Source organism: Corythoichthys intestinalis, chromosome 6 (genome assembly GCF_030265065.1).
Source record: "Corythoichthys intestinalis isolate RoL2023-P3 chromosome 6, ASM3026506v1, whole genome shotgun sequence".
NCBI lineage: Eukaryota > Metazoa > Chordata > Actinopteri > Syngnathiformes > Syngnathidae > Corythoichthys > Corythoichthys intestinalis.
This window is the reverse complement of record NC_080400.1, coordinates 42,220,093-42,241,286: the sequence shown is the minus strand read 5'-3', so window position 1 is coordinate 42,241,286 and position 21,194 is coordinate 42,220,093. Positions and strand designations below refer to the sequence as shown.

Below are 21,194 nucleotides of genomic sequence, written 5' to 3'. Positions count from 1 at the left end.
CAAAAAACACCGTCTTATATTCGGGCCAATACGGGTATATATATACATTTTTGAAAAGCTAAGCAGAGACAAAAGTGTAATTTTGCAATTGTTTGGCCCACTGTATAGTTTCAATTAAAAGGCTTATAAATGTGTCAAGGGGGCAACGAGCTGACTAGGTTTAATTTGAATCAAAAACGCTATGAACGCTAGGCTGTGCCAAATTATCTCTGTGGTAACATCTTAATTCACATTAGCAACAGTGATCTTTTTAGAGAAAAGAAGATTGCTTGATTAATTGAGATAAATATAGTGATTTCCCAGCATAATGTGCTCTTTTTGGGTGTAAAAACCCATCACAAATTGGGAGAGCTCCACAATACAGTGGTTGTTGTTCTTCTCGTGTAATCCAACCTTGAAGTCCTAGTCCTCCATCTTTCGTGAACTGATTACCTTGAAAAGTCATTATTTAGTATGGGACATTATCTATTGATCCTTCGAGCCTGATTAAAAAAGAAAATGTATCAGTGCTGATTAAATAATTGCAGACTTATTGATGCCTTTGTTACCTGTAGATTACGACTTAGCCAGTAGAGGGTATGTGCACACAGGCGTACTCTGGTAGTGTACTCTGGCTTGCTATTGAGTCAGGAAATACATGTTTGTTTCAATAAATATGCAAGCTATATAACGGATATATGTTCCTGTACAACCGAGACCTTTGTGAGCATAAGTGGTATAGATGATGGATGGATATGTGTATGCTGTTGTAATTTATTATTCATGTAAAATTGATGTATCTTGTGGAATATACATTTAAACCTACGGTAATTATAGACAAAAACCATAAAAGGCATTACTCTTAATCAACTATTTTATTCATCCATAGCCATGTGTAACAATCATGTAATTGCTGAAACCAGTTGGCGTAAACGCATTTACGGGGATGAACGGCAATGGGCAGTTAAGGTCGATTTTAACTTGTCAAACTTGAATAAACACCAAGAATGTTCAACAAAGAATACAACACATTAGGCTGGGCAATATGGCCGAGATTCTATATGACTGGATATGTTCATTGGGCATCCAATCAATTTGAACAGGGAGGGAAAGGAAGTGAATGATCATGTTTCAGTGTCATTGATGTCAAATCCATTTTAACTGGGAGGGCCTGGCAGTGAAAAATCACTGCCAGCTCTCCTAGCATATGAAAAATCAAGAGCCATAATGTATCAAACATTAGACTTGAGACTTTTCAGCAACTAAATGAAGCAAATCACAACGTAATTTTCACCACAATATATTTACATAATTGCAAAGGTTAGAAAGGAGGCAAAGGTCAAAGTTGCTGCGACCAAATGATCACATTTTGCAGCGAAAATTAGAGGTAGTAGTTGGAGTATTTTTTTCATCTACTCCTGTATTTGCGGCCAGTAAAATTGCAGGTTTTCTGTTGTTGTTGTTGCTGACAAACTCTTAAATCAACTAGTTGGCGGTAATGTAAAGAGGTGGTTTGCCAAGGAGAAATACAACAGAAGAAAAAGAAGGTAGAGGTGGGCGATGTGTGGAAGGGGGTCAGGGACTCGGCACACGGGAGGCGATGAATGATGGCAAAATGCAAAAGTCATTACCGTTGAGCTGAAAGCCAACACACTTGGCGTGATGCTTTCGCAGTGGAAAGCAACAGCGACACTGTCACTTTTTTATTCATGTCCCGAAAATCATGTCGAAAGGTATCATGAAATACATGCTGATCGCAAACTGCTAATATGATACGCTCCACCATGTTGACAAAGCGTGGCGAGTGGATGTCAATTTCTGGGTTGGCCAGTGTCCTCGCAGTTGATTTGTCGATCAATAAATCAGTTGCTGATTGGTTGTAGTGCCAGTTGACAGCTACATAAATAGAATAAAATTCCCATGTTAACCTAATTTCTAAGTAGTATACTGGTTGATGTCAAGGCTGACAGAGAATAAAATATAGATTCATGAGTTTGCAGTTTCATGCATTTATTGTGAAAGTATTTATCGGCTAAACAGTAAAAAATTACAGGAAAACTTTGCATGGCGATTTACAGTGTGCGCTCCTGAATCTTCTGCCTACACACCTAAAATTTTATGTGACTGGCCACTGTGCTCCAAGTAAAAAATGTTATTTTGAGCGTATACTACAAGCAGTGTTGGGAATAACACCGTTATAAATACTGAAGGTCAAAAGCGGTGCGTTACCTACTCTGAATAAATTGAAGAAACTACCAGCCGTAGCAAGTCTACTCTGCTCTGTTTATTTGTCATCCAAGACTTGGGGTGCGTTCAGGTTCGAGAATAGCGCACATGCTTTGTTTTGTGCTTTTTCTTAGCAAAGATATACCACACAGGACGTGCTGGCACTCTGTTTCTTTAACAGCACATATAACTTCAACATTAACACAAACGTTCGGCTCTCGGCAGACCGTGTCTCTAACTCACTCCCACATCATGTGAGCAAAACATTACTGGCGCCGTGTGCACTTTAGGGTGCCTCAGATAATTCTGTATCAGAATATTACAGCACATACTTCTTATGACTACAGGCTGTTTGTCCCTGCTCATTCAATTAGACAATGCTTTCCAAAGCTTGCTAGCGTTTCTGTTTTTGCTACACCTGAATGCTAGCCTTGTTCCCATCCCCCACTGTCAGCTAGCAAGAATGCTGCTTCCATCTTGAGGACGGCAGACGCTTTGAGGGTGACGGGAGGAGTAGGGGGACGAGGCAACCTGAATGCACCACCTGGATAGATGCGATGGAAGTGATTGTGATTGGCTGAGGGTTAGAGTCGTGTAAAATACAGTACTGCGTGTCTGTCATGGTAAGCCAATCAGAGCCGGTGTTTTCACACACAAACCGGAACAGCGCGTGCGGCAAACACACACACACGCAAAACAGATGCAGAGGGATATGATGGCAGAGCATTCAGGGGAAAATTTGTCCTTTACGAGGTGGAGATATAAACGCTATTTCAAGTCAAAATACTTGAAGTACAGCAGGCTATGTCTACTTGACCTAACAGGTATCACAGGTTGTGAGAGTTAGATTTAATCGATTAATACTCACTTTATATTGTTTGTAGGATAAATCTGTTGCTGGTGAGGTGCAATAAATATTACAAGGTTCTATAACAAAATTACCTGTCTGTTCTTTATTCAACTGACTCGAATACTGCTCAGAAAATTTCAAATTCTTTGACATACAACAACTTTTTAAAGTAACGGAAATAATTACTTTCCATGGTAGCTTGTTACTTTTACTATAGAGTAATGGTGCAACGGATCATGACTGGCCCGAGATCCGTTCGGATCGACGTCATCGGTTCGGCACACATGTGACCCGCGGATTGATTTCTGAGAAAAAAAAAATTGTGCTCTGGCCGCACACACTTGTGTAGAGCGGAGAAAGAGGGGAGCCCAGTGCACAGCGAAGACATGGCAAGCGGAGGAAAGGAGGAGCTTGAACGCCCCGCTACACTTAAATCCCCTGTATGGGTGCATTTTGATTTCCCTGTCAAGTATGATGACAAAGGAAAAAGGTCAGTGGACAAAACCGCGACAGTGTGTACGCATTGTGACAGCATATGAAAGCAGAAACACATCCAGTATGTTCACGCATTTGAAGTGACATCACCCGGGTGTTTTACTGATCGAAGATAAAACAAAAACTGGCAAACAACTGCTCATCACCTTCCTGCACAATCCGACCAGGCTAAAGCCATGACTAAAGCTATCGGTGTGTTTATAGCTGCACACATGAGACCATATTCAGTTGAGTAAAACGAGGGCTTTATATATATGTTGAAAGTGGTTAAGCCACGCTACGACATCCCATCGTGCACACACTTTAGTGAAAAGATTGTGCCAAATCTCTACGAGGGAGAAAAGAAAAACGATGTGAATTAACTATACCGGGCGTCAAGTGTTGCGCTCACGACAGACGGGTGGACGTCCAGGGGAACGGAGAGTTGTGTCAGTACCATCTAAGAGGGTGTTCTTAACAGCAGGGGACATAGTGACTGCTAAGAGGTCCACACACTCTCCAGACAATGTTGACATCCTTGTCTTTTTGAAAAGAAAAAAAAAAATCTAAAATAATAAGCCCGGGTTTCACTCTTCTTGTTTCAGGGGATATGTCGTCTTATGTTAATTTTTGAGGTCTATTTTATTAATGGTCATTGGAACCAATATTAAAAGGAGAAGATGTGCTGTTGCACTTTAAGTTGTAATTTTGTTAAAAAGAAGATATTATGCCTTGTGCACTACTTTTGTATATTCTAAACAAACAAAAATTATATTCTTGTTTTTTTTTTTTTTTTTTTTTTTTTTTTTGCTTTTCACTGATCCGAAAAATGATCCGATCCGTGACTCTCGATCCGAGGAACGATCCGATCCGTGAGTTTTGTGATCCGTTGCACCCCTACTATAGAGTAATTCATTTACTAACTCAGTTACTTTTTGGAAGAAGTAGTGAGTAACTATAACTAATTACTTTTTTAAAATAACGTGCCCAACACTGACTACAAGTGGGGGAGCAAATGAATGTAGGTTGATTCTGAGAGGGCCTACGTAACATGAGAGCATATTATATTTGAGAAATTACATTTTGAGAAATGCAGTTGTTAGAGATTGCAAGCCTATTGGCCCAACTATAAAATACCTTAAAAATGGGTGTCGTGTTCCATCCTGAATCATCACGCAAAGCTGATAAAAGGGCCTTATAGTTCATGAGAAGAGGACTGCAGCAAAGCAACTTTCATTGAACATTTGCGTCCTCTCCTCTAATACCAGGGGCGGACTGGGACTAAAATGCAGCCCTTGACTTTGACTCAGCCCAGCCCACAAGAATTGCTGTACAAAGGGAAACACAGACCCTCTGGGGGGGCCGCGGGCATGCCCACCTGGAGAATTTTTCTTTTTTTTTTTTTAAATTGTAAAATGCATCAATTTCGTGAACTTTTAGAGGAAAATGACGCGGCTATGAAGAAGTACACATTGTATTATTATACATTTTAACTTGAATACTCACTGAGAAATTAACAGCACAGTCCAGGTCTCAATGTAGAACCAGAAAAGACAGGAGAATGCCTGAAGCACAAAGAAAACATGGTATGATTTATGATAAATCACAATGAAAAGAGGCTGTAATTATATATTTTAACTTGAATACTCACTGAGAAATGAACAGAACACTCTCAGGAGCTCTATGTAGAACCAGAAAAAGCCACAAGACTATATTTCTTCTGAATTAATATTGCTGCTACGTGTCTATACGTTGTTTTACAGCTAAAAAATTTTTTCTTAGGAGAGGGATAGTAGGACTAGCATACTGTAACTTGACACGATTGCAAACGGGGACATTGACTAGCTGGCACTAACCCTGTAATTGCCATTTATTTCATTTAAAATGTAGCTAGCTGGTGGATAACAATTGCCAATATACCTAGCAAGTAACCCTCTTCATCCCTACTTACTTGCCCTGCGCTTGTCTGGGGAACTTCCACCAGCTCATCATTACCCTCTCCCTCGTCTGTTGTCTCTCCCTGCACTGGCTGCACGTGAGGGCGGCTGCCGCTCCCACTCTCACCATCGCCGGGGGCTGGGCTGTTGCTAGCCGGCGTGGCCGTTGCAGCCAGACTACTGCTTGCGAACATGTGTGTCAACTTGAGACATTTCGATGCTTCGCTCTCGAGTTTCTTCAGTTTTTTCTCTCTAACCTTCTCCGCGCCACCCTTCTCTTTTCTTTTTTTTCCCCACCAATACCCATATTGTTTATCCACGCTTGTCGCTATTTTGCTTCCACAAGGAATAAGGCTTTACCAAAGTAAGCTACTCTGTGCTTTCTTCGATTTCCTCCTATCAGATTGGCGGTTAACAGCCATTGCTGCCACCTGTCGGATTGGATGCGAACTGTAGATAATCATAGAGGATAGGGGGGATAAAAGCAGTGATGTATGTATGGAGTCCAGAGCACTGGCCGTTCTGTGATCCTCCAGAAGCTACAGATTACCAGTCCGCCCCTGTCTAACACTAAACAAAGAGCAATTCACCACCTCCAAGAGTAACTGAGCTAAAATATTGCAGGAAGCAGTTCGTGTTTTTTCAGAGCCTTAGATAAACTATGCCATTGGCCTTGGTTAATCTTAAAATACTAAATATCAATACATAATAATAATAAGCTTTCACAAACTTGATTGGCAGTGTGCTGTACGGCTGGCTATTTTCGCCTGTGTAAATGTGATGATTGTCCAAAAAACAAACCACAATCACTTGTTCTGTTTAAAAAAAAATAAATCTTTACACCGCTGTCCTTGAATTTCTTTTCACTTCTGTTCAGTATTCCGTTTGAAGTTCCTCTTTGACAGCTTCGTTTGTGAAGTGTTTCAATTAGATAGAATATTTCTGCCGACATACAGTATCGCAACACTCAGGCTGTCTCACTTGAACATTAAAGCCTGGACTTAAGGAAGTCATCACACACCTCACTAGGGAAAGACTGAAATCCGCGTCCACAACACGCATGCAAACACTAAAAATAGAGGCAGCACTCCTCCAAACTGGTTAATGTTCCTCACCCAGACAGTTTCATTTGCATAGCTTTAATGTGGTTTTCCTTCTTTCTCTTCTCTTTTTCTACCCTTATCTTTTTGTTGAGAACCAGTCTGTTTTTGGGAAAAGAATTAAATAATCTACAGGCGGCTCACAGTGCATGCTAGGAGGGTTCATTTTGTATCAGAAATGCCAGAAAAGTAATGTTGAAAAGACCACAACAAACAATTATAGTAATTAGACATTTTGGAAATATGAGACATCCCCGTTGTTTCCTAGATCTACAATCCTCTCCATCTGCTTTGTGAGAGTGAATATAAAAGCATTGAGCTGCTTGGAAGGCCATCTGGGCTGGGACACTCCCAATGCTCTGAGGCCACTCAATAATCCTAACTGACCAGCAACAGGCCTGGCCTATCTCAGTGGAAAAAGGTGCTTTCAGTATCAACAGAAAGGCCTGTATTATGGTTTATTACACTCTTCTCAGGTGTGCAGAACAAAATTAGTTTTAAATCTTTTTTGATGAGTTTACACAGTGGTTGTGTGCTTAGACCAGGGGTGCCCACATTTTTTTGACTCTTGCCTCTTTATACATAAATATACATTGTAGTACCGGAACTGTTATTTACTACAATTTAAATTAGTTTTCAACTGGTATATTTAATTGAGGTGGTATGATGGCTGAACGGTTAGCATGTGCTGCCATTGTTGCTAGATTTGGAAGGTTTCCCAACTGGGCTATTTTTAAAGACTTGGGACAGGAGACAAATGCATCTGGCGGGCTAAAAAATATGGCCTTCTTTTGACAACATTTGGCGGTTTCTGTTTTGATTAGTTTTAACAGTTAAACTTGAAGTTCAACCATGTAGCTTGCTTACAGAAGTATCTTGGTTCCAATTATAAAGCACTGGGATTACTAAACCGGGTTTTTATTGTTTCAAAAGATGTGACCCACAAATTGCATCTAAGTTCTAATTTCTAGGAACACAGTCAAATTCAACAAAATATTCCCAAATATTACATAGCATAAAATGCCTGTGACACGAAAAAGCATGTTTATTTCATAATACACGCGGTATTTTATGCTCCTGAATGAAATGGACCGCTTGGATGTGTGTGGAAGCGATCGCTATATTCATTTAGTTTTTTGAATCCCGCGCCATGAAAATGAGTGACTTCCGGCAACAATCTCGAGTTGAGAAAGAGGGCGCTGTGATGTGTACGGAGGAAGGAGTCCTCTTCACTATACAGCTGTACTGTTGTATGAGAAGGACTAAGGATTTATCTGATTTTGCGGATTAATGCGTTTATTTTTCGCATAACGCCAGGCATAAGGCTGCAGAAAAATCTTGCTGTATGAGGGAGAGGCGTGTGCGCCTTTTTGGAGTTTCATAAGGTTTCCATTCACTGGTGGATATTGGCCAAAACAAGCCCTACTATTGTGGGACCATGGGACTTACGAGGAAGTGAGTAAACATCGTGTTTTGTATTATGTCAAATACTGGGATCATTTTAATATGGAAGTGGCTTGCATTTTGTGGCTGACATGCTCCTTGTCCCCTCGGCCGACAACCGCCGGTGTTGTGCCGAAAAATAGCCGCCCCGCGTGAAATGTCCCCCCTGACGGGAGCACTTATTTATAACGCTTTATTGAGCGCTTATTTAATTTATTTTATTTTATTCATTTATTTTATTATTGAGGTCCCACACGTCACTCGTACAAACAGCTTTTTCATACCAATCGATGGACATGAAAACGATTTTCTTGTACTGTGAATATATATTATTTTACTCTGCTTTGAGCTAATAAATGTCATACCTGTGTGATTGTCATCGGGATATGGTCGTGAAAACCTGTAGACTAATACATTTCTGTTCAAAGATGGTTATGTGGTCCAGTCCACGATTTGTTACTAAAATACAGTACTACTATTTTGTGTAATTTATTTATTTATTTAAAACGGATTTTACAGTCGTAAATCCATTACTGTAATGCGTCCATGAAAACATTTGATGTTTTCACCTCAACAAGGCGTTATAAATAAGCGTTCCCGTCAGGGGGGACACTTCACGGTTGGGGGGGGGGGCATTTTTCGGCACAACGCCGGACGGGAGGAAACATCGGTTTGGGCATCAAATATGGATCTGGCGACTGGATCGACCGAAGCTTTTCCAAATAACGGCTTTTATGCAATTCATCCAATGAGTTTACAGCGTCTGAAAGCACCGGGGCTTCCATATTTTGCAAGTGAATCCACTTTTAGAAACTACTACCATTGACAATACGGACACACAATGACGGACAATATGGCGGCACAATACAGCGATCACGTGATTGTGTGACGTTGGTGAATGGGGTCTATACTCGGCTTTTGCATTCTTGTTGTGCCCGGTGTTCTGTCAAATTTTCCAGCCGATCAGAAATTGTGTTGTGTTAAAAATAGCCGCGATTACAAAGTAAACACTACAAACTTTCTTTAAATAAAGGACTACTTACGTTAAAGGACTACTTACGTTTGATCATTGATAGGCATGTAAAAAGCTCTCCTCATGCTCATTAGCCGCATGTTAGCTGCACAACAACTGCAGGAACAAGCTGTAAATTGCTCTCCGTCGGGCGGTTTGCCGATCGGCAAAGACAATTGACAACCCAGCCGTCATGTGAAATGACGACTGGGCTAGTTATGTGTGATTTTCCGCTTCGAAGACTTTGAAACATCACTCGGTTTGGGTTAGCATGTTGGCTAGCTGTCACGCCTCTTGGTTTGTTTACATTCTCCGAAGCCGGGGAAGGGAAATGACATCAGCCCGATTTAGGTGGCATAAAATATAATTCGGGAGGTGTGGCAGTAAAGGTGAAGTTGACAGTTTTGACCATTATGGAGTCATTTTACCATGCCATCTTGAATAAATGCATTTTTATTATTTCATATTCCATTTAGCACAAGACTGTTATTTGTCATGGCCATGCCATTTATTTAGATATTGGGGAAAAATACTTGGATAAAAAGAATGTCCTGTAAAAATACTGGAGTAGAGAGACTGAAACAATGACATTTTGCGGCTCTCTTCGTCGCGTTTTCCTCGTTGTGAATAATTCCCCCTCAATGGGCTGCATTCTAAATCAGATGAAATTGTGACTCCGCTGACGTCATCCACCTGTTGGGGACGCTAGAGCCCTATAATGGTAGGCGGGGCTAAACGGCAGATTAAAAGACTAATTTCTCGTCATCTGCGCTTTGCTAAATTGTTGTATATAGTCGAATTGTCTCAAAATATGATTCTAATTCACATAATAATCCTATTTAAGACTTTTTTTTCACCTGTCGTACGCACTTCAAAATGTGTTAGATGCACTTGTTTTGTTGCGTATTCTAGTGTACAGTGATCCCCCACTTATCGCTGTTAGTGGGGACCAGAACTGACCACGTAAAGTGAAAAACCGCAAAGTAGTGTCACCCCCCCCCCCCCCCCACCACCATTTTTAACATAAATTTTTTTGGGTTCACTTAAAATGTCAATAAGTGTATATGAAACCCTATATATTGAACTGAAACATGTAAATGAAATATTAATATATAAATATCATATAAAATAATGTATAGGCTATATAATTTAAATAATATGTACTCTACATTCATTCTCTCATATGATACGTGTATGGGGGGTATGTGTGGGGGGGGGCGTGTGTGTGTGTACATACGTAACTATAAATAAAAGTGTACATATGTTTTTCAAGCTCTTTTTTTCTTAAAACAAGATACTTACATCAAGATTATAAAATTTGCGATGCACTGAAGGAGCGAAAGTTGAGCTGCGAAGAAGAGAGGGATCACTGTATATTAGGGCTGTCAAAATTATCGCGTTAACGGGCGTTAATTAATTTTTTAAATTAATTATGTTAAAATATTTGACGCAATTAACGCACTAGGCCCGCTCAGACAGATTTAAATGTCAGTACAGTGAAAGGTCAACTTGTTAATTGTGTTTTATGGAGTTTTTCCGCCCTCTGCTGGCGCTTGGGTGTGACTTGCATATGTGATGTGGCATAATGTCGCCCTCTGCTGGCGATTCAGTGCAGCTGATTATTTGGGTTTCGGCGCGCTTTTCTGACGTGATTATATGTCGACGCGAACTCACACTAATAGACAGTGCTATTCAGACCAGCTAACGTCCGCATCCAGTATTCAGTGGCAGTTCTCATAGCCCCATCACACTGTTTGTGTCTAATACATGCATCGCTTGTGAGTTATATTCCTCCTTTGTTTATATTCATGAGCATTAGATAGTTATTGATGATGTGTATTTGAATTTGTTCACATATATGGTGAAATGCAGTTACATTGTTAGATGCTTGTGAGCTAATTGGCTAGTGCTACTGCTCAAATGGACATGTGTGTGTACATTTTATGTTATTTTGTGATTCATGCAAGTTATTGACACATTGCCTTGTTATTTTCAGTTTTACAAAAATACAAGAAACGTGCTCCTGTCAAAAAGAGATGACTTCAGTAAAGCCCATGCAACTTTGCCACACCGTCTGATTTCTTTTTGGAACTTATGTTCGCTATCTGTCAATTTGTGTACTCACACACATTGAGGACAGAATAGGGCTACTAGTTTATTTTTTGATTGAAAATTTTACAAATTTTATTAAAACGAAATCATTAAGAGGCGTTTTAATATAACATTTCTATAACTTGTACTAATATTCATCTTTTAAGAACTACAAGTTTTTCTATCCATGGATCACTTTAACAGAATGTCAATAATGTTAATGCCATCTTGTTGATTTATTGTTATAATAAACAAATACAGTCCTTATGTACCGTATGTTGAATGTATATATCCATCTTGTCTTATCTTTCCATTCCAACAGTAATTTACAGAAAAATATGGCATATTTTATAGATGGTTTGAATTGCGATTAATTGCTATTAATTACGATTAATTAATTTTTAAGCTGTAATTAACTTGATTAAAAATTTTAATCGTTTGACAGCCCTACTGTATATCAAATTTTTTCTTTAAAACTGGTGGATTTCCTTCTGCTTTTGACACCAATCTCAATAGAAATACTTGTCGCAGAATGCACTTTGGACTCAGCTCTGGAAAAGATGGTCTTAGTTTCACTTCGTCATTGATTTCTACTGACCAACTTGTATTTTGGACGTTTAATAAGGAATAAATATAAGGTAAACTATTATTTATTGTGTTTATTGAAATGAAAATAATAATAACAACAATTTTAACCTTTTCTAAGAAGAACTACATTTCCCACAGTGCTTATCGACAAAATAGCAATGATTCCACTACAGTGTGCCCCCCATTGTAGACTTTTTTTTCTGGTTGAAATACAAAAATATACATATATTGATGAATAAGGGAAACATCCTATCCTGAACAGGAAGTTGTTATTTGTGCTTGTTTTTATTGAACTGGGGGCTTCTACAGTGTGATTGGAGACAAACCTGGACCCCTCACAACCCTCAGATCAAGGTTTCAATTAGAGCTGTCCCGACTAGTTGAGTTAGTCGATGTTATCGATGACGTAAATGTGTCAACGAGCACAACATCCCATTGACGGTTAATGAAGGGTTAAAAAAATATATGCTTAGAAAGTTAAGAATGTCGGACGTGTGGTATGCAAGCGGGGAGCGTGGCACAAAGCTGATAAGGCACACCAGAATGGCCAAAACTTCGACTTAGTTAAAAAAAAACAAAAGCGGGTATACTGTTGTGTCCTGTCTCTTCAATGCCAATTTTGGCTGCACGTCGGCTATGAATGAACACCTAAAGCGCCGTCACCCAGTTGTAATTTTGGAAGACGACAGGAGACAACAAGCTGGCAGATGGTATGTCCATCTAGCTAACTAACGAGAGTTTTTTTTTTAAAGTTGCTAAGCATGCGCGATATGCAAGGACTCCATTTATCGCACAGTAAATAAAAATGAGGGCGGTAATTTTCACTGCTGTGTTTTATCACCGCGTACGTGCGTGCATACATTTGTGCGTGCGTGTTGATGGCATATTAAACTCCAGTTCCTTTCACAGATGTTTATTGGTCATCAACACGCTGTAAAATTAAAGTTCAGACATACAAAATAAGGAGACACATCTTTATTAAACACTTTAAACATTAGCATTGCTACATTGAGGCTAATGGGGAAAAAAGTCAACATACTTTAGCCTGCTATAAAACATTCGCAATCTTCTCCATAATGCAAACTTGCGGTTAAAAGGTGACACTTCCAACATGACAAATCCCTGGTTAACATCATTTGCAAATGAAAAAAAAAAATCTATTACTGACAACAAATGCAATGACGAAAAGTGCTTTTTTTCGCAGTATAAAGCTTACGGTTAACGGTTTAGTGAACATAACTTACGGTGAACATTTCAAAATAAAAGCACGCCATGTTCTTCATATAAGTAACGATTTTTGGAGTTAATCCCACATACTTCAGAATTCAGATTCTACACTAAGAATAGCTTTAAAATGACACCCTTTTTGAAAAATCTAATTGACAATGAATATTTTTTTTATAATTATTATACTATTATACATAGTAGTATACTATAATATTAATGCTAGATATTTTTTTTAAAGAATTTTTTGAATCATGTTGGAAAGGCAAAGTCAGTGTTCTGAATCTGTTTACATTCCATTCTTTTGCACTAGTTAATGATATTGTGATTTATCATTTCTGTTTACGTGTTTATTTTACTTTAATAAAGAATTTAAGTGTTCCAAAATGTTTGTCTAAATTGATAAGCATCAACAAAAATTTCTTTGCTAAATTAGTAAAAAAAAAAAAAAAAAATAGATTAGTCAGCCGACTGTTTTTACGATTAGTCAACTTATCGGGAGATAATTAGTAGTTTGCGACAGCCCTAGTTTACTCCCACATCTACATAACATCCATGGTAAATTGATTGAACACTCCAAATTGTTCGTAGGTGTGAATGTGATCGTCAATGGCTGCTTGTCTCTTTGTGCCCTGTGATTGGGTAGCAAACAGTTTAGGGCATGGGTGTCCAAACCTGTCCTCAAGAGCCGCTGTGGGTCCTGGTTTTTGTTCCTACCAGTCGAGCACAGACAGTTTAACCAATTAAGTTTGTGCTAAAACAAGGAGCACCTGACTGCAATCAACTGATTACACTTATGAGACACCAGATTGGTGAAAAGATGTCGTTTCTTTGTGTAGGGATGAAATCCAGCACCCACTGCGGCCCTATGTTGAATAGTTTGGACACCACTGGTTTAGGGGCACGCGACCCATATGATAATAAGTGGTAGAGATACCGTATTGGCCCGAATATAGGACGGCCCTGATTTTAAGACAACCCCCTCTTTTTCAAGACTCAAGTTTGAAAAAGACTTTTTGAACACCAAATTAATTTTTATACAACAAATAATTATAGTACATCCGAAACGAATGATTATAACAATATATTTGAGAGAAAAAGCATGTTATTTTGCCTCATTTAAATATGTAAACTAAAGTGCAATCACATTCGCAAATATGTGGCTTCTGGTTTTTGAAATGTAAATAAACCAATCTATTGTGATAGAGCAACAAAATTGCAGTAACTGCATTAACCGTCAAAGTGAAGTCTAACTGCAATTGTAGTCTTGAAACAAATCTGAATAAGGAAAAACATTGGAATAAAATAATGCAAACTGTAAACTAAAAAGAGTAGCTGAGATTTGTCATGACAGAACATCGCTTGAATGATATCTGGTGCCATCCAGTGTCGTGAATGGGAAGAGTAGCTGAGATATGTCATGACAGAACATCGCTTCAATTATAACTGGCGCCATCTAGCGTCGTGAATGGGTATAATTTCTAGACCGCGAATATAAGACGACCCCCTTCTTTTTCAGTGTTATTTCAATGCAAAAAACACCGTTTTATATTCGGGCCAATACGTAATAAAAGAATGAATGAGTATTGAATATATTGAACTCTGTGTTGTGTTTGGAGAGACATGGCCTGGTTGATGTCTGTGATTATGGTAGACTATGGTTACCAAATGACTGCTCAATCCTGGTTTGTAAGATAAAGCTAAAATCCAATTGCATTCCAGATTTCATTCTCATTGAGTCTTTATTAAATATGGTGACACGACATGAGCTCTTCAGTGGAACAGTAGCATAATAATGTTTGACGGCTTTTGCAGCTGTGCTTGCATCACTTCTATGGGGTAAAAATAGCAGGTGTGAGCCTGCTGCACATGCAGAAACATCGTTACTCTTAAAGCAGGAATCTGTGTCACCGTCATCACTGTCAGCCAAAGTAAGTGTCAATAGATGCATCTCTGTCAAGGTTGCGAGGTGACAGTAATGGACCAAGCTGTCAACGGCACCTGCAGCCAAAAGCTGGCCCTCTAGCGAGTCTGGCTATTGACTGGATAGAGCTTTACACACAGCTTATTATTCAACATCCTCATCTCAGTAAAAATAAATAAATAAATAAAAAACAGACCACATATTGTTACAAAGGCTCACCATTTCTGCGATCCCACAGTGGAGTAACACTTTTGTTTTAATTGGAGAAAGACTACACATTTTAATGAGCAAAAGAAGTCAGTATGGATGTAGGCGAGTGGAACCACTGTTTATTCCTGAGTCACACACACCCCATGGGGCAAGGCACTGTGCTGACAGAGGCTGCCTTGATTGTGCAAACTATATCACAAGCTTGGACAGTGAGCTTGCAGCCCCGCTGGGGTTTGAGGTCTCATTTCCTGATGGGGAGTGACGATTTAATGGCCTTGTTCCGAGGACATTTGTGTTATGTCTCAACAGGATTGATTCGTAAACTTCCAACCAATGTATGTAGGTATTAAATTCATTCATTCATTCATTTTCCATGCCGCTTATTCCTCACGAGGGTCGCGGAGGTGCTGGAGCCTATCCCAGCTAACTTCGGGCAGTAGGCAGGGGACACCCTGAATTGGTTGCCAGCCAATCGCAGGGCACAAGGAGACACACAACCATTCACTCACACACTCACACCTACGGACAATTTAGAGTGTTCAATCAGCCTACCATGCATGTTTTTGGGATGTGGGAGGAAACCGGAGTTCCCGGAGGAAACCCACGCAGGCACGGGGAGAACATGCAAACTCCACACAGGAAGGCCGAAGCCCGGGATTGAACCCTTGATCTCAGAACTGTGAGGCAGACGTGCTAACCACTCAGCCACCGTGCCGCTTAGGTATTAAATGTTAAGTTGAATTTAAGTTCATTCGTCTTGGTTAGCATTTATTCCCAACTTTTTGTGTTGTTTTTTTTGCCTCCGGCCGCTGGCTGTCTGCAGTCTGTCAACTTTGACTTTGCCTCTTTTTCTTACACCAGTCATCCAAACTATACAAGCCCCCAGCCAGTGAAAGAACACTAGGCACCATGCCAGCTAGCCAGGGCGCCAGTTTGGTTGAACATCAGTAGCATTTAAAGATATGTTATCCACCCGAGTATATCTGCCTGGCTTAGAGCCCTGATCCTCTGTTCCCCTCTACCTCTCATATGATGTCCCTTGATTCCATTAGACCCTTCTTGCTTTATCAGCATGGTACCCAGACATGCAGTATAGTGCTTTAGGTCTCTTAAAATACATACACAAATAAATGAAGCGGGTGCTTGAAATAACTGCTTTCTCATCTGCAGCCAAGGTGTCCTGGCAGTCAGGTCATTGTCTTTAAAGGGACAGAGACAGCAGAAAGCAGACCCCTATTAACATCAGTGTAATAATTCTAGTAAAGCCATCAAAGTTTTTGTTTTGTAGTTTTGTAAAATAATGCTTCAGATTAAGGTATTCGTATTGTGTTATAGTTAGCCACACAATGGACCAAAGGTACATTTAATCATGGTTAAAAATATATTCTCTCCTGTTTCATCATTTGCTATGCCCTCATTATTTCTTCTCTTATATAGATTATATGTCTTTAAGGGTTATCCTTGATGATTATTTTGAGGTGGGATTTCTGAGCCTCAGGTGGATATTGTGAGCTGTACAGTATGTTTTGATTGTGTAGTTGTGTGGCATGTTGAGAAAGTGGTTAGTGCAGGTTGAGTCAGGATGTATTAATTCTATATGATAAATTTGGCCATAACTGGTATGTGTGACAAATAAAAATGACCTTTCATTGACTGCAAGTGTTTTCGGTTTCTTTTTTTGTCACAGATAGAGTCTGGGATATCAGATGATCTAAGGGGCTCTGCTACGGCCTGCAAGCGGTATGTATTTTCCATGAAATCGCATTCGGTAGTTCAAAATGTCACTTTTATTCTTTTATCATTGTTTTTTCCTATTGACTGTTGTCGATGTTTATGTAGAGGGATTGCATGCAGGGCTCCAGACTGCGACCAAATGGTCGGATTTTGTGACTAAAATTAGAACCAGAGCAAGTACTTTTTTATGTACTCGCACGTGTGACTAGTAACATTGCGTTTTTGTTCTGTTCTGTTTTGTTTTTGTTTTTTTGTTTTTTGCTTACAAACTCCTCCACAGTTAAATCCACTAGTTGGCAATAATGCAACAGGCTGGTTTGCCAAGGGAAAATACAACAAAAGAAAAAGAAGGTGGAGGTGGGTGAGGAAAACAACGATAAGTGAGTATTTTCTTTCCAATAAACTCCCCGGCACTCTTTTGAAGGAAGCCGACAGGGGGAATAAGTCCGACTCAGGGGCTCGACACACGGGAGGCGGTGACGAAATGCAAAAGTCATCGCCGTTGAAACGGGGCGCGATGCAACTGCAGCGACAGCGACACATATTGTCCTGTGCTTGTGCGTCATCACTCGTCTCTGATTAGCTATGAATTTAGAGGGCATTTAAAAATTTCCAGTCTTTTCTGAACGCCAACAACTTCCCAATACTGCTTTTTTAAAAAATCGTACCGTGACGTATCATAAATTATGTGCTTTCTTCACACTCTTAAAATGATATGCTCCTCTATGTTGACAAAATGTGGCATGTGGATGTCAATTTTCGGGCCAGTGTCCTCGCAGGTGATTTATCGATCAATAAATCCGTTGCTGATTGGTTGCAGTGCCAGGTGACAGTATACAGAAATAGAACAAAATTCCCATGTTAACCTAATTTTTAAGCAGTATACTGGTTGATATCAAAATTGATAGAGAATTAAATAAACAATCATAGATTTGTAGTTTTATGCATTTAGTATGAAAGTGTTTATCGGTTAAGGCATGGCAAGGCAAATTTATTTATATAGCACAATGCAACACAAGGCAATTCAAAGTGCTTTACATCACAGGAAGATAATAAAAATCACATTAAAATCAATAGAACGTAAAAACAAAGACAATCGAAATAGGAAATAAAATTATACATAAAAATCGCATTTAATCACAAATAGAATACAAAAATAAATAAAACAAATACTACTACTACTGTTAATAATTGAAATCCACAACGGAGATAAGCACAAGAGGAATAGAAAGCAAATAGATTGACATAGAGTATATGGACAGTTATGGAAATGCAGTGTTAAACAAAAGCGTTTTTAGCCCTGATTTAAAGGAGCTAACAGTTTGAGCATACTTCAGACCTTCAGGTAACTTGTTCCAGAGGTGAGGAGCATAATACCTAAATGCTGCCTCACCTTGCTTGGTTCTTGTTGGAACATACAGGAGACCGGTTCCAGACGAACTTAGGGGTCTAGATGTTTCATAGGAATCTAACAAATCAAACATGTATTTTGGTCCAACGCCATTAAGTGTTTTGTAGATGAGCAGCAGTATTTTTTAGTCTATCCTTTGACTCACTGGAAGCCAGTGTAACGATTTCAAAACCGGTGTAATGTGGTCCAGTTTCCTTGTATTTGTGAGGACTCTGGCTGCAGCATCCTGTACTAGCTACAGCTTTCTGATTGATTTTTTATCAAGACCTGTAAATATACCGTTGCAGTAGTCCAATTTGCTGAAAATGAATGCATGCATAAGTTTTTCCATGTCTTGTTGAGTCAGAAGCTCCTTAATTCTGGCTATATTTTTTAGGTGGTAATAAGCAGATTTAGTGATGGACTTTAATGTCTATCAAATTTTAGGTCTGAGTCATTAATTACGCCAAGGTTTCTGACTTGATTTGTAGCTGTAAGTGACATTGTGCTAAGGTGCCTGCTTATCTTTGACCTTTCCTTTTTTGGCCCCAAAATGATCACTTCTGTCTTCTCCACATTTAACTGGAGAAAATTATGGCACATTCATTCATTGATTTGATGAATGCATATATTCAGGGAGACTAAGGGACTATAATCATGTGGGGACACAGAAATGTAGAGTTGTTTGTCATCTGCATAGGTTTGATAGGAGATGTCATACTGTTCCATAATCTGAGCTAGGGGAAGCATATAGATTTTAAATGAGAGTGGTCCAAGAATTGACCCTTGAGGGACTCCACACGTGAATTTGGTTCGTTCTGACTGATGGTTTCCGACCGACACAAAGAAATCCCTATCATGTAAATATGATGTGAACCATTGAAGAACAGTGTCAGTAAGCCCTACCCACTGTTCCAATCTGCTGAGTAGTATGTTGTGATCAACCGTGTCGGATGCGGCACTGAGATCCAATAGTAGCAGAACAGATGATTTGCCTGCATCGGTATTTCGACGAATATCATTTAGGACTTTGATAAGCATGGTCTCGGTGCTGTGTTGTGGCAGAAATCCAGACTGAAATGAGTTAAAAAGATTGTTTTGCTTCATAAAAACCTGGATCGGTTCAAACAACCCTCTCGATAAGTTTCCCCAGGAATGTCAGATTTGATATAGGTTAAACAATGAAAATTAGAGGAATACTTGCATGTCAATTTATAGTGTGCGCCCCTGAATCTTCTGCTTGCGCCCCTAAAATTTTAAGTTAGGGGCCACTGTGCTCTAGTAAAAAATGTTAGTCTGGAGCCCTGTATAATAAAATAATAACAGATAGTAGATAGCGTTTCATTTTTTAGCGCATACTAGCAAGTGGTGGGGCAGAGGAAAAAACCTGTTGCAGGGTGATTTTGAGAGGGCCTACTAAACATGAGAGCATACTATACCTGAGAAATTATATTTAATCTATTAGTCTGGACTCTGGAGCCCTGCATGCATATGTGGAATCAAAACATTGTGTAAAAACATTCGGTTTGATACAGTGGTATAAGCAATCTCAACTTAAATCAGCTCAGTTTGGCGGTTGAGTGATTGTGTAAGATCATGAGCTTACTTATTGTTAGGTGGTAGAGTCATTGAGTGGAAAATTTTAAGTTTGTATTTTACACCTTAAAACATTTGCTTACACAATCAGGAAGATTCTAAAAGTCGTGGTCAATGCTAGGCTACAGTGCTGTTTTTGGCTGCCCTTTTAATTTTTGTCTTAGTCTTTTTTGCGATAAGAATTACTAGTCTCAGTCAGATATTAGTCATCTCAAAATGTGTTTGTCTTAGTCTCGTTTTCGTTGACGAAAACTCAGGACTAATTTCGTCTAGTTTTAGTTTAATAAAAAATGTTTTCATCTGTGAAACTAAAAAAAAATTAATTACACCTACCTGGATGCCCCGAACTGTATGTAAAAAAAAAGTTGTCAGAGCATTTAAGAGGACGTTCGCCATTAGCAATAGCCTGATGCTAACGTGAACGTGAATGCTATGCTTTCTCGCCAAGATAAGAAGACAAATCTTAGCGTGTGTGTCTCAAAGCAAGCAATAGGGAGACTGGACAGGACACTAGAGGATGAGTTGGGGGCTGCAGCACGTCACCCGAGTGACACAACAGCACATTGCTATGATGCAGGCTAACTACACATAAAATGTCACACATTGTGAACATGTGACAGAAACTATGGTGCATTTTCGTCTCGTTCTCGTCTCGTCAGACGAAAACTGGCATTCGTGCCATTATGTTTTAGTCTCCCAAGACACGTTTCATGTATGTCTACACTATATTTTCGTTACAGTCATCATTGACGAAAACAACACTGCTAGGCTATTACGGTAATAAAATTGAACGTTATTGCAAAGTAAACTTCTGATGACGTAATTTTGGTTTGGTTTGTTCGAATTTCAGTTTGGTATTTGGGCTTCCGCCTGAATTTTAACAACATACATATTAAAATAATTGACAAATTTTTGCCCAAATCTGCCAGAATATTATTTAGGTTGATGGTAAATAATATTAACTTTACATGAATAAATTATCCAACTTTTTTCAAGACCCAATGGTACTTGTACAATGACCCAATGGTACATGTTTCATGGAAATAATTTAAATAAAGAGGTTGCAGAATTCAAAACAGCGCTCACGAAGCCTTTCATCATTAACAGTTTTGAAAATTAGTACCACGTGTTTTTGGCCTTGGTGTTTGAGATTTAAAAACATTGAAGATTCCAGGAGCTTTATTGTCTTCTCTAAGGTTGAGTGATGTTAGGGGAAAAAAAAAAGAATAGAACTATCCTGAATAGTGCGGAGGTAAAAGACCTTGAAAGTATAAATTATGAAAACAGCATAATCACACTAAAATAAATACATCCGTATTGTGTTGGTTGTTTGGTTACTTTATTGAATATATACAGTACTGTAAACACATAACAAAAAATATCAAGAATGTAGAGTAAAAAGATGTTTTAAAAGAA

The 21,194-nt window shown here is 39.1% G+C and overlaps 1 long non-coding RNA gene across 1 annotated transcript in view; it reads left to right on the top strand.

Moving 5' to 3' along the window:
• The window catches only part of LOC130917038 (uncharacterized), a 98,040-nt gene that overhangs the window by 52,423 nt on the left and 24,423 nt on the right, over positions 1-21,194 (top strand). Inside the window, exon 2 of the long non-coding RNA XR_009063408.1 lies at positions 16,746-16,798. This is a non-coding gene — a long non-coding RNA (uncharacterized LOC130917038). The remainder of the gene's footprint in view (positions 1-16,745; positions 16,799-21,194) is intronic.